Source organism: Calliopsis andreniformis, unplaced genomic scaffold (assembly GCF_051401765.1).
Source record: "Calliopsis andreniformis isolate RMS-2024a unplaced genomic scaffold, iyCalAndr_principal scaffold0019, whole genome shotgun sequence".
NCBI classification, from domain to species: domain Eukaryota; kingdom Metazoa; phylum Arthropoda; class Insecta; order Hymenoptera; family Andrenidae; genus Calliopsis; species Calliopsis andreniformis.
This window is the reverse complement of record NW_027480431.1, coordinates 14417862-14430574: the sequence shown is the minus strand read 5'-3', so window position 1 is coordinate 14430574 and position 12713 is coordinate 14417862. Positions and strand designations below refer to the sequence as shown.

Genomic DNA, 12713 nt, shown 5'->3' with positions numbered 1-12713 from the left:
CCCGTTTCACAAAGACGTTGGTGAAGTTTTTGAAGCAGCATGTAAGACGGAACCCTTCGATTAGGAAGTTTCTCCACGTAAAGACGTCGTGCAGATAAAGCACTTCCATTGGCAAGGCCATACATTAAATGCATATCTGCCATTTCTTCATTCGTATAATTCGCTGACATTTTCACGATACTTCGTAACTGTGTAATATCTACAATCGCCGATTCACAACTGACTGGTTCTCAATGAAATCTGCTGCCGGCACTTGAATAAGAACATTCAGAACGCGGTTTGTAAACAATAAAGTAAACATCGCGTGCGATAGGAGCAAGTAAGTCAATCATGATACTAGCAAACAAAAATGTTTATATCTCAGAAACGGTTGACCTTTCGACCTATGTTTACTAAAGCTTTTTTACTCAGTACAGTGTATCCTATGTACCATATAAATATTGAATGGTTTTTTTGAACATCCTGTATATGAGCACGCGTGTACACACATTCATGTATTTATATACACAGATGTATACGCGTTACGTATACCGAATTTTCTAATGTGCCCTCAACACATCCGTCGGTCATTCGCAAAACTAACTCTGACAAATTCATTCAACTTGTGAGAAAATATTATTCATATCGATATTTATCGATCAATACGACAGAAGGGCGCTAATAACAATAACACTTTCGTATACGAAAAATCATTTATCCGTATACGCATAGTATATTTCTTCAACAACGTATTTCCGTACACATTCAAATTCTTCAAAATTCTTCAAGAACCGAAATATTCGATATCTTATTTTTGTTTTTAAACTCGAGAAAAATACTATAATAAATTCATAAATAAGTACATAACAGAAACGCGTAAAAGAATTGTTGCATTGAACAACCAAAACTGCATTTTAAATCAATTTAAAATATCTCTAAGGGAATGCACCGATGAAAAACGTCGCACGAACATCATGCAAATTCTCTTTTAATAAAATTATCAACACATCGAAACTATAATATTATATACCGTAAAAGTTACTTTATCGGATAATAATAATAAAAGGGCACTATACTTCGAATGCAAAAAAGGGTATAATCGAATTATTGTTATACTCCGTATATAAATCATGCAAAAAGCAATTATTCGTAAATACTCTCAAGACAATTATAATAACTGATGATAAACGCGATAACTTTAAGAAACAAATTCGTTCATTATCTCGACAGATCTTGTACCCTGTACATCAGCCACAGTTTCGAATACATAGTAAACTTTTCATTCCTGTCGACCAATATTTTAATCATACACCATTGATAATACTGTTACGTTCCGGTTAAATCATACCGTAATATCTATAACATTTCAACAGAAGTATTGCTTCAAACCGAGTGTCCGTGTAACCTGGTATTTTAATAACCTCGGCGTTACACTAACCGAGCTGGTGTTAAACGTGTGTCGATGACCAACTTAATATATAATTTGCATTTTAAGAATAGATTTCGTCAGAGTAAGCATCAACTGCGGCAGGTCATTCGGCCCCACCATTCGAACAAAATTCCAATCAACTCCTTTAAAACCTGCCGTAACCTTTGTCTCACACCGATTCCTTTATCGATATTCGAGTAAGGAATATTTCGCCCATCCCTGGTCACGCGACGTAAACCTGCGAGTGAAAAACCTTCGTAAATCTCCTAAAGCCGAGCCATTAGGTCTTCGTTAATCGCTACCATCATAGTTATAAGGTAAATCAATTATTGTAAATCATACTTGTAATAACGTCTCATCTTATCTCCGAAACGAGATATAATAAATTAAACTATTGGTACACTTTGTCGCGTGGATTGGTGATTAAGACACATTTCTAATACATTTAGCACTCGTATATCATTATTATAAATTAAAATATAATGCAGTAATAATATAAGTATAATATCTCAGCGCATGGCCGTACGCCATAGTCACAGTAATCTCAAAAGGAAGAAAAAAAACATTCTTACAACCTATGACATGAAAAACTCTCCACATGCCGCCATATTCAAGTTGATCATTCATTCTTGCCAACAAATCCCTCCTTATGGCTGCATGTGCTCCATAACACATAATCCTAAATCATGACATCCATGTTCTAACTTATTTCGCGTTTGAGGCTTCGTTAACATGTCCGCTAACATCTTTTCAGTCTTTACATGCTGGAGATTAATGTTACAATCTATAACTTCTTGTTTAATGAAATAATATTTTCTATTTATGTGTTTGGTACGATTAGTGACCCTATCTTTTCTAATCCATTCCATAGCCGCTTTGCTATCTGTTTCCAGAACTATCGACCCCTTTCTCCGTACATCAACTTCTAGGTTCTCTAATAGGCTACATAGCCATTTAAGCGTTTGTACTCTCTCGCACATCGATATCAGCTCCGCCACGCAGGTCGATAAGGCCACTAAGTCTTGTTTCCTACTGCTCCAGCTTATCAGGTTCCCTCCTAGTCTTACTAGAAAACCGCTGTGTGACTTCGCATCTGCAGTACTATTCCAACTAGCATCAGTGGTTAAGCTTACATTATTGTTAGTCTTCTTATAAAGTAACTTATAATCTTTGGTGCCCTTTAAATACCTGTAAATTCTCTTTAAAGCCGTTAAATGCACTTGTTTACAATAGTTAGAATACCTTGATAAGCTACTTACAGGAAATGCAATCTCTGGCCTTGTGCCTATTGCTAAATACATTAACGATCCTAACATCTCTTGGAACTCTACCTGGTCCGCTTTTGGTGAATCTTCATGATCATCCAAATTCTGTTGAACCTCCATTGGTGTTTTCGCTGCATAGCATTCCTGTAATCCGTATTTCCTTAGAATTTTCTCTATATATCCTTTTTGGGATAATTCAATCCCGGATTCCTTCTCCTGTATCCGGATATTTAAGAAATCTTTCTTTTCGGTCTCGGTCATTTCAAAATGTTTCCCTAATCCCATTATTGCTATTTCAATTGCACGTGAACTTGTACCCATTACTAAACAGTCGTCTACATACAGTCCTAATATCACAGTACCATGAGTGTTCTCTAACTTGTATATGCACGGATCTTCTTCAACCTGTTTCCATCCTTGCGATTTTAGGATCCCGCTAATCTTTTTATTCCAATAATGGCCCGACTGAGGTAATCCATAAAGACCCTTTTTAAGTAGGCATACTTTGCCCTCGTCTCCTTCCCATCCGTGGGGTTGTTCCATGTATACTGGTTCTTCCAGCGTCGCATGTAGGTACGCTGCCTTCACGTCATACTGTCTGATTTTGTAGATCGTAAATGCTTGCCAAGGCTAAAAGGACTCTAACGCTATCCAGCTTTATAACTGGCGCAAACGACTCCTGGTAGTTGATTCCAGGTTTCTGTCCACTACCAATTGCTACTAGTCTAGCCTTAAACTTTATGTTGTCTTTTCTTTCTCCTCTTTTAGTGCTATATACCCACTTGCTCTTTATGACCTTTAGTTTGTCTACCCTTTTTACCAACTCCCAAACCTTGTGTTTTTTCATGTTCTGCAGTTCTTCCTGCATCGCAAATTTCCATTTTTCGCTGTTGCTCGAATTCATGGCCTCTCTATAATTGTTTGGGTTATTCTCGACTTGTGTGGTTAAATTTACTTGTTGACTTCTTTCCTCGATCCTCTTAGATCTTCTCGCGCCTTCTGTTCTGAGTTTCTGTTCATTTTCTTCTCTTGCTTTTCTCCTTTCTTCTCGTATTTCTGCGTTACTCTTCCCCGGTTTTCGCCCTCTCCTCACGTCTGTAATCTGTGATTCGTGTACTCCTGTTCCTTGTTCTTCAACGTACTCTCTTCTTTCTTCCTCAATCGTTACATTTTCCTCTTCCTCTGTTTGAACGTCTTGCATTCCATTGTCTTCCTCCCGTTCGTCGTGTCTTCCGTTTATTCTTAGACTGTAATCCTGCTCTTTAAGTTGAGTTCCTGGTATTTGTTTCCTTAAGAGTAATGCCCCTATCTCTTCTTCATTAAATTTTACACTTCTTGCAACGTATATTTTTTTGTCTTCAGGATCATAAATTCTATACCCCTTAGTTACCTTGGAGTACCCTACAAATATTCCCCTTTTTGCTTTTGGCTGGAACTTACTCCTCGCTGCCTTGGGTATGTGGAAGTAAGCCATACTTCCGAATACCTTTAGATATGATACGGTGGGTTTCCGACCATTCCACTTCTCCTGTGGTGTTTCCTGCCCATCTGCTTTTGATATCGTTCTATTCTTCAGATAAGCTGCCATTATGACCGCTTCGCCCCAGAATCTTTCAGGCAAATCCGCATCTATCAGCATGGTACGTGCTTTATCTAATAAAGTCCGGTTAGCTCTTTCCGCTACACCGTTGCTCTGCGGGTTGTAAGGGATCGTCCTCTCATGTTTAATCCCTTTCGCCCTGAACAGCTCTTCAAATTTCCTGTTTATGAATTCCCTTCCGTTGTCCGAGCGCACTCTTTTTATTCCTGCTCCTATTTCGTTTTGGCATTCATTCATATATTTCAAAAAATAATCGTAAGTTTCATCCTTTGTCTGCAGTAGAAATACAGTGACATACTTTGTGCATTCATCCACTAACACAAACATATATTTACTGCCACCCAGGCTCGCCTCTGGCATCGGTCCACATAAATCAATATGTACGAGTACCAGCTCGAGTGGAGTTCTGGCCTGAGTTTCTATTACTTTTCTATGAGGACCTTCTACTAGCTTTCCCATTACACATGGTTCACATACCTTAAGTTTCCCAGTTTCGTAGGTAAGATGTCTAACAACATCCCTTGACTTCATGTTGTCTAAATATTCTTCGCACACGTGTCCAAATCGTCTATGCCACAGCATCTTCTTACTGTTTGCGCTTTCATTCACACCTTCTTTATCCTTTTCTATTGTATTTCTACATTCCCCAGTAGGCTTCGTCCTTAGTACGTATATCCCCTTGTCTTCATACGCCTTAGCTATCAATCTATTATCTGGTCCAATAATCTTAGCAATTTTATTTTCAAAAATGACCTTAATCCTATTGTCATTAAGTTTACTTACTGATAATAGGTTTGCCCTTAACTTGGGAACGTGTAACACATCCTTAATAGATATGTTTTCTTTACCTTCTTCTGAGTCCACTATTACCCTTATGTCCCCGATGGCTTCACATTCAATAGCTCTGTCATATTCCGCAAGATTAATACTCGCTGTGTATTTGCGTACATTTGTCATCCAGTCCATATTGGGAGACATATGAGAGGTAGAGCCCGAATCTAATGTCCATATTTCTTTCATGGACTCTGTTGGTGTGCTTGAAAGTGAAAAGGAGTTTTCTACTCCTTGGAATGTATACTCGTTGTAACCCTTTGTCGCCAGACTACTCTGTTCCCTCTTCGCAGTACCTTTTTTTTCATTAGCACTATGTCGACTATTAAGGTAATTGTTATTATAGCTTTTATGGTTACCTTTATTCTTGTGGACATTCTGCTTATCCGTGCGATGATAGCATTCCTTCGCCTTGTGGTTTATTCTACCACATATGAAGCATCCGCTGTATTTCAATCCTTGCTGTTGCTTTGTGGCACGATACGCCTTCTCCTCTTTCCATCGGCTACTTCCTGGTAGTTCATCGGAGGTATGTATACCTAATCGGGCCTCTTCCTCTAACAGCACATTCTGGACTTCTTCTAAGCTTATGGTTCTATGCGTCCTTAGCACTGTTGCAACCTTTTCCAATTTATGATGTAAGCCTCTGATTACGTGATAAGTGATCTCTCTCGATTCAATCACGTATCCGATACACGCACTTCTTGACGCAATATTCTTTGCCCTTATGATGTAATCATTCACAGACTCATTCACCCCCATCTTTAGGTTCTTTAATTCTAGTCCGGTATCTATTCTACGGACTTCTGTGCTACCCGCGTGTGTTGTTTTTAAGTCATTCCACACTTTCTTAGCAGAACTTTCAGTCAGGAATTGTCCTGCTTGTTCGTCAGATAATGTTGTAATTAGTATCCCGAATGCTTCATCATTTTTGTTTTCCCACGCGGTTTTTCGCTTTCCTGCTGCCGATTCGGGATCCTCATCCCTAGCTGGTGCTTCTCTTTCTATTACATCTACGAACAGTTTTCGTGCCCGTAGCACGGCTGCCACTTTCAATGCCCACACATGATAATTATTTCCATTCAGTGGCTCTATTCTATTGTACGAAATCGCTGTACCCTCAGCCATTGCGTTATCGTGTGTGTTACTTGGAAGTGCGCCACTTGTTTCTTATAACCTATACGCACTGCTTGTGTTTCTAACAGGAACCACGCTCTGCTACCAAATGTTGCGTGGATTGGTGATTAAGACTCATTTCTAATACATTTAGCACTCGTATATTATTATTATAAATTAAAATATAATGCAGTAATAATATAAGTATAATATCTCAGCGCATGGCCGTACGCCATAGTCACAGTAATCTCAAAAGGAAGAAAAAAAAACATTCTTACAACCTATAACATGAAAAACTCTCCACATGCCGCCATATTCAAGTTGGTCATTCATTCTTGCCAACACACTTATACGTAAGGGGTTAAGTGACAACAGCCTGATCAATTCCCGATTTTTGAACATTGCGACGATCCCGAGGAAGGCATACATAGCCTAAGTCTCATAAATACTGTATATAGTCCCCCGTAGCGTACTCGTGACGCAACAATACATACAGTTTCAAAAAATTACACTAAAATAACTAGATATAAGACGCTGTAACCTATGTACACGCATCATTCGGATAACAAACCGTTTCGTTTAATCGAATTTAATTTATTGTAATTGATCTGTAAAATGTAAAATAGTAATTTTTAATCGTATACTTATGATACGATCACATCAATGATCCGTGACAGCAAATCCGAAGAGAATTAGATGATGCATTTTAACCTTAGAATAACTTTTACACCAGTGAACTTTGCACATTTGAAAACTACTTATTCTTCAGGTTTTATGAAAACTTATACAAGAGAGTATATTTGCATTCCATGAAAAATGTTATTAGAATACCAAACACAAATTTATATGTGTATCAAAACTGATTAAAATGTCATTTATTTTTGTTGAATAATAATTATACGCGGTTCGCTGTATTAATTGTTTTCCGGTTATGGAGAAATTATTTTTCTGTTTCCTGTTTGGTATGTGGCGCCGCGGTGCGGAGGCGCTGGTGTGCTCTGTGCGAACGCTATGTCGAACGGGGCCTCAAATGTATACGCGGGGCGAAATTTTATTTTTGTAACGCTGTGTTTCTTTTCACATTATAAGCTTCATTATACCAGATTCGTATAATGTCGTCTTTCACGACATTCAAGTTTTTTTTCGTTCTCTCGCACTTACAATATACAGATGCAAAGGATTAAAAGGTGTATTCATTGTGCTACCACGTGTCCTGGTAAAAGGACTCTCCCATTCCTACGAAAATTCAACAATTTTAGATCCGTGTTGTACAGGTTATGAGTTAATAATTCCCAATGTGATAGAAAAAATAAGATTACAATCCGTGTTTGGCGAAACCTTACTGGATTTTGTTAATAAAAGATCTTTAACGTCAAATATAATTCTATTTCTTAACAAATGGACATTTGTTACATCTACTGTATAAAACATTAACTACCGACTGCTGTCGAGCCATTTATAGATTGATAATTATTACTGTAATCCCTAAAACGTGTAATTGTCGATATACTATCGATCGATCGAAATCAGATTGCAGTTTCGAAGGGTAAGTTAAAATGTTGTGTGATGTCGCGTTCTTATATCTTTAAATTATGTGAACTAAGGTAGAAGTCTCAAGCTGCGCCATCACGAAGATAGTTTCGAGGGAGATCTAAATGAATCGATTATCATAAGCTATGAATGTAAATCATAATGTTGTATTTTAAATAATTGTACATTTGGGTTTAAATTTCACCCAGTAGAAAAACAAAAGGAATATTAATTGTTAGCAACAATTGAAAAGAAGATCATTGCATTCCAGAATTGTAACACAAACAGACAATATATACAATTAAATGGCACATTTTCTCTTCCGATCCAATAAGTTCATTCAGTTGTAAATTAATAGAACATTTCACCAAATAACCACGCAACAGTGACAACGTGTGACACTAACTTCAAGGCGCGAAGTTCAAATTGAATGTAATAGAGAAGGCGTCAAAGGTGAAGCTGGAATAAGTTTATATGCTTGAAACCAGTTATAAACATTACTCTACAGAATATTTCAGAGAAAAGAATAAATTAATATCTCCTTAGAAACACTACGTTAAGAGGGTACGATCAGATATGTCTGAGCGGCGACATTACCGACAAAATTAGGTAAAAACAGGGGTTTACGGCCTGACACTTTTCGTCCTTATATGAGATGATTTTAAGCTGGGAATAGGTTCATTCGAAAGAAAAAAGTTCGATGCAGCACAGTCAACTCGCGATTTAACGAAATTCTGCTAATATTTAGTAATACGAATGTTATAAGGTAGAGCAAAAATCTACCATTGACAGCTATAGAAATTGAAGAATTTTTATGTAATTTAGAGAGTGTTTTTAACGAAATCACGAATTGACTGCCCTGCGTTGTACTTTTTTCTATGGAATGAACCCATTCCCAGTTCAAAATATTCTCATATAAGGACGAAAAGTGTCAGGCCGTAACACCAAACCACAGTATTGCTTTTGGCTGGATTATCGATAAAACAGAGCAAAAAATGTGACAAATTTAGTTGAACTTTTGCGAACCAGGCGGCGCCTAATTTGAAAGGCTGCCGATGTGGAATCGGAATCTGTGATACCCAAATTGGCGATGCGAGTTACTGAAAATTTCCCCCTCCACTACACACACCACCTTAGGAGCCGTGTGTACGTGAGTTCGGCGCTTCGGGTCACTTCAGATAGCTTCGAAAAGTCAAAAGAGAATGCGAATGTGAAGTGAACCTTATTCTGTCGCTCTTGAAATACTGTTCAAGTTGCCAACAAACGAAACAAACCGGGCGCGGTATTTTCATTTACCCAGACATATTTACGAAAGCTCATGAAGACAAGAATACGGAGCCCGTTTTTGCTATCATACGGGTTCAAAGTTGTGACTTTTTTATTTCATACGTAATTTCTTTTTAGTTCTTTAACTTTAGAATTCCTCGTTGCATATATTACTTAATTTATGAAGTACTGCAGAAAATATAATTCATATTTTAGCCACACAGATAGCCATAGAACACAGTTGCACTGTTCTCATTTTTTTACAACCAGTCTTTTATACAATAAAATAATAATTTGAGCCAAAGTAATATAAAATCAAATTTATATAAAGATTGGAATTGTATATTAAAATTACTTGTAGAATAAAAAAAAGTTACAGCTATGAACGGGATCCGAACTCGAACAATGGTAAAGACATAGATGACAGGTATAGGATCCATGCATCTTGACGTCCATCATTTCATTACACTTACGAGGTGAGATTGTGAGATCCTATACACGTCTGATGTTGCAGGTACATTGTGTATAATGAAGAAATAAATGCAGTAGATCACATGTATATTTAAAACAGCCGTGTGCGTTTGGATATAGCACCAGACACGCATAGGGAATTGAAATATCTCAATACGGTCGATTAACTGTCGCGATTTCGAGTAATACTCGGTCATGTTCAGCTCGCGTTGCGCTTCGCATCGCTAGCTCCTAACCTAGCGCGTTACCACCTATGTAGGCATACAGGGTGTCCCGCGTACGCTGTACAGTCCATTATTTCCTAAATTGTTTAAGATATATTGTTTAAGATATATATAAAAACTGTTTATATGAAATTAGCATGGTATAAGGGGGAAAATTTATTGGCTATAACAAATTATCTCTTAGATTATTATTTTCAAAGATATGATAGTTTCAGTTTTTTAAATTGAACTATATACTTTTTTTCAGATCACCTTGTCGTTCGTTTCAAGACAAATTCAACGACATACAAATTATGTATCTTTTTTTAAATGGTTTCCGAGATATTGCATCGAAAGTGTAGTGCTTTTCAACACAGGAAAACCTGCTCGAGTAGACAGTACCGCAGGAAGTCTCGCCTGCGTGTCATGTGCCACATGCCATACATTGTCCTCTAAAACCGATACGGGAGGATCTGCTGCAGGAACGGTAGTCTCAAATTCTGAAAATGGTTTTCCTGTGAACCTGACTATCATATCCTTGAAAATAATAATTTAAAAGAAAATTTGTTATAGACAATAAATTTTTCCCTGTATTTATGTAGATACAGTAATGTTGCGGACGAAAGCCGTTTCGTCTGCACCTACACTCTACACGGACGAGATCCGCAGTCTATCCCCATTACTTCGTATGATATGTGCCTCCGAGAAACCAATTCTTGGTACCATCGCGACGAGCTCGACGCCCGTGAAAAAGGAGGCCATAAAAAAACAAGGATAGCATTAGGGATTTAAATAGGAAAAATTGAAGTCTCTTATTCGCCAACGGATTTTCGCGCAAGTAATACCAGTCAATTCCTTGTGCTCTCCCGATGGAAATGATATCAAACACGACATGATGCCGATTATTTATAACATACATAAAACTTTATTTGTAGAAAGAAAGAAACGTCACGTTCATCCACGTATACAGTAACGTTACAGGTAGTCTATTGAGTAGTCGACTGACTCGTACTCGATTCGATAGCTGCGGTCAGACCCGAGTGCAGCTCTCGTCCATGTGATGATGCCGATCGTTCGCTTGGGTGTGGTTGCGGCTTTTGTTCGTATGGACGAAACGGCCCTCGATCGTATTATTACTGTCTTTAAAATCTATCGATCCTAATCCAAACCTGACTCAAAAAATATATATATATATATTAATCTAATTATTAAATATTAATATTATTAAATATTAATATTAATTAATTTAATTTAATATATATATATATTAATATTTCTATTTAAAATTGGTTTGAGTTTCATTAGTACCTACTTCTATATGTAAAATAATATATAATTCGGTATTATACATTTCGACCAGACCGCCCCGCCGAGCCGTATTCGGCTTAGGACGGGCGTGCTGATCTGGCCACGGCGCGTCCCATGCCTTGATTTTTCCGTGGGTGCCAGGTATCTTTCGATACCGGCGTGGAACGCGTCTCCTGTTTTCCGAAACCCGCGGCCCAGGCGAGCTCTTCGCGCGGAGAGGGGCGAGGTCCTTTCGAGCGCAGGGTGAGGAACGCTTCGAGATTTCGGGTCCTTACGGCGAGAACGCCAGTCAATACACGGTTTTCTCTGGTAATAAAAGATATATTTCAGCGAGAAACTTGCAGGACTTGGTCGATTTCGTACACGCGCTGTCCCACGTCACGTGAACGCGGGAAGTTACCCGTTCGCCACTAATACAATCGCGTAGCAAGGTTTCGACCGACGACGAAGTTGAAACGCACGTTCAGCACGCGAAGGAGAACCGCGAGCGTGGCTGCTGTTGCACCGAAGTTACATCAGCAAGCCGAAAATGTATCCGCACGCTACAACCGTTAGCTAACGCGCCGTTAAGCCGCAGACTCGCTGTTTGGCCGAGTCCGCAAGCTTCGATAAACCCGCACACGAAGGCTTTCTTCCTGTAACACGTCCTGTACGACCACCAGGGGTCGGCCCTCTCGAGATTTCGATTGCGAACTATCTAGTCCGAGTGAACCGGGGGGAGAACAATGGAGGAAGACTTACCACCTGTGACCTGGTCAGCGTCCCGTACAAGAAGAAGGCCGACATCGCAGCGTGCGGCAGGATCTCTGCACGCGACGCTTCCCCCACTGTGCCCCGATTGGCTCGCTCAGTTTGCGCGGTCTCGCGACCAATTATTCGTCGCGCCGTTCGAAGATTGATGGTTGATTGGCAGGTCCTCCCTGAGTCCCCCTGGAACTCTTCCTGCGGCGTGGATCCGAGGCGCAGTAGTAGAATTTGCTCTTCTGGGGTCCGCTGCCATCGTCTGCCCGCGAGATGGCCCCCGTGGCTTCGTCCATGCGCCTCTCCGTCGAGGAACTCTCCCCGGGAAGCGGGGTGGGGTGGCCAACCTCGCCCGTGTCGGCTGGTCTCCATGTACCGGTGCGTCCTCACACATCCGTGGGGCAGCCCTCCCATCGTGTGTCCTCCCTGAGTGGCACGATGGGTTCCGACAGCCTCCCAATTTCGGCGTCGTGTCACTCGCCGGGTGAAGTGACTCTGGAGCGGCGGGTACCCTGGCCGCTCCCTGATCCCGAAGATCCGCCGCAAGAGACCGCGTCGGTTGTGTCGAGATGGTCTCGTTCCTGTCGCCTGCCGATGCTACCATCTAGGCCGCTGAGATATCCCGTTGAGCTAGGGCGCAAAATAGACGTTAGAAATACGTTGGAATCTCTCTGGTGCGCACTAAAGGCTTCTCTTGCTCCGGGCTGTGTTCGGCTTTGTGACTGGTACTTGTGCCACGTCACAACATATAAAAAAGATGAATAATACTTAGCGAAATAATAAATCGGAAAACGGACGTGTAAGCTTCTTCTACAAATTAAGTTATTAAGTATCTTTATTATAAATAATCGGTATCATGTCGTATTTGATATTATTTTCATCGGAGAGCACAAGGAATCGATTGGTGTTAATTACGTAAAAATCCGTTTGCAAATAAGAAACTTCAATTTTTCCTGTTCGTAATCCCTAATGCT

General features: G+C 39.7%; 1 long non-coding RNA gene across 1 annotated transcript; it reads right to left on the bottom strand.

The window, feature by feature from the left end:
- Positions 1 to 10645: 10645 nt before the first annotated feature.
- LOC143186606 (uncharacterized) lies at positions 10646 to 11865 on the bottom strand. The gene is made up of 3 exons (XR_013003078.1): positions 11740 to 11865; positions 11003 to 11304; positions 10646 to 10859 (listed from the first exon to the last, which is right to left on the bottom strand). It is a non-coding gene; the product is annotated as an uncharacterized LOC143186606 (long non-coding RNA).
- Positions 11866 to 12713: the final 848 nt, after the last annotated feature.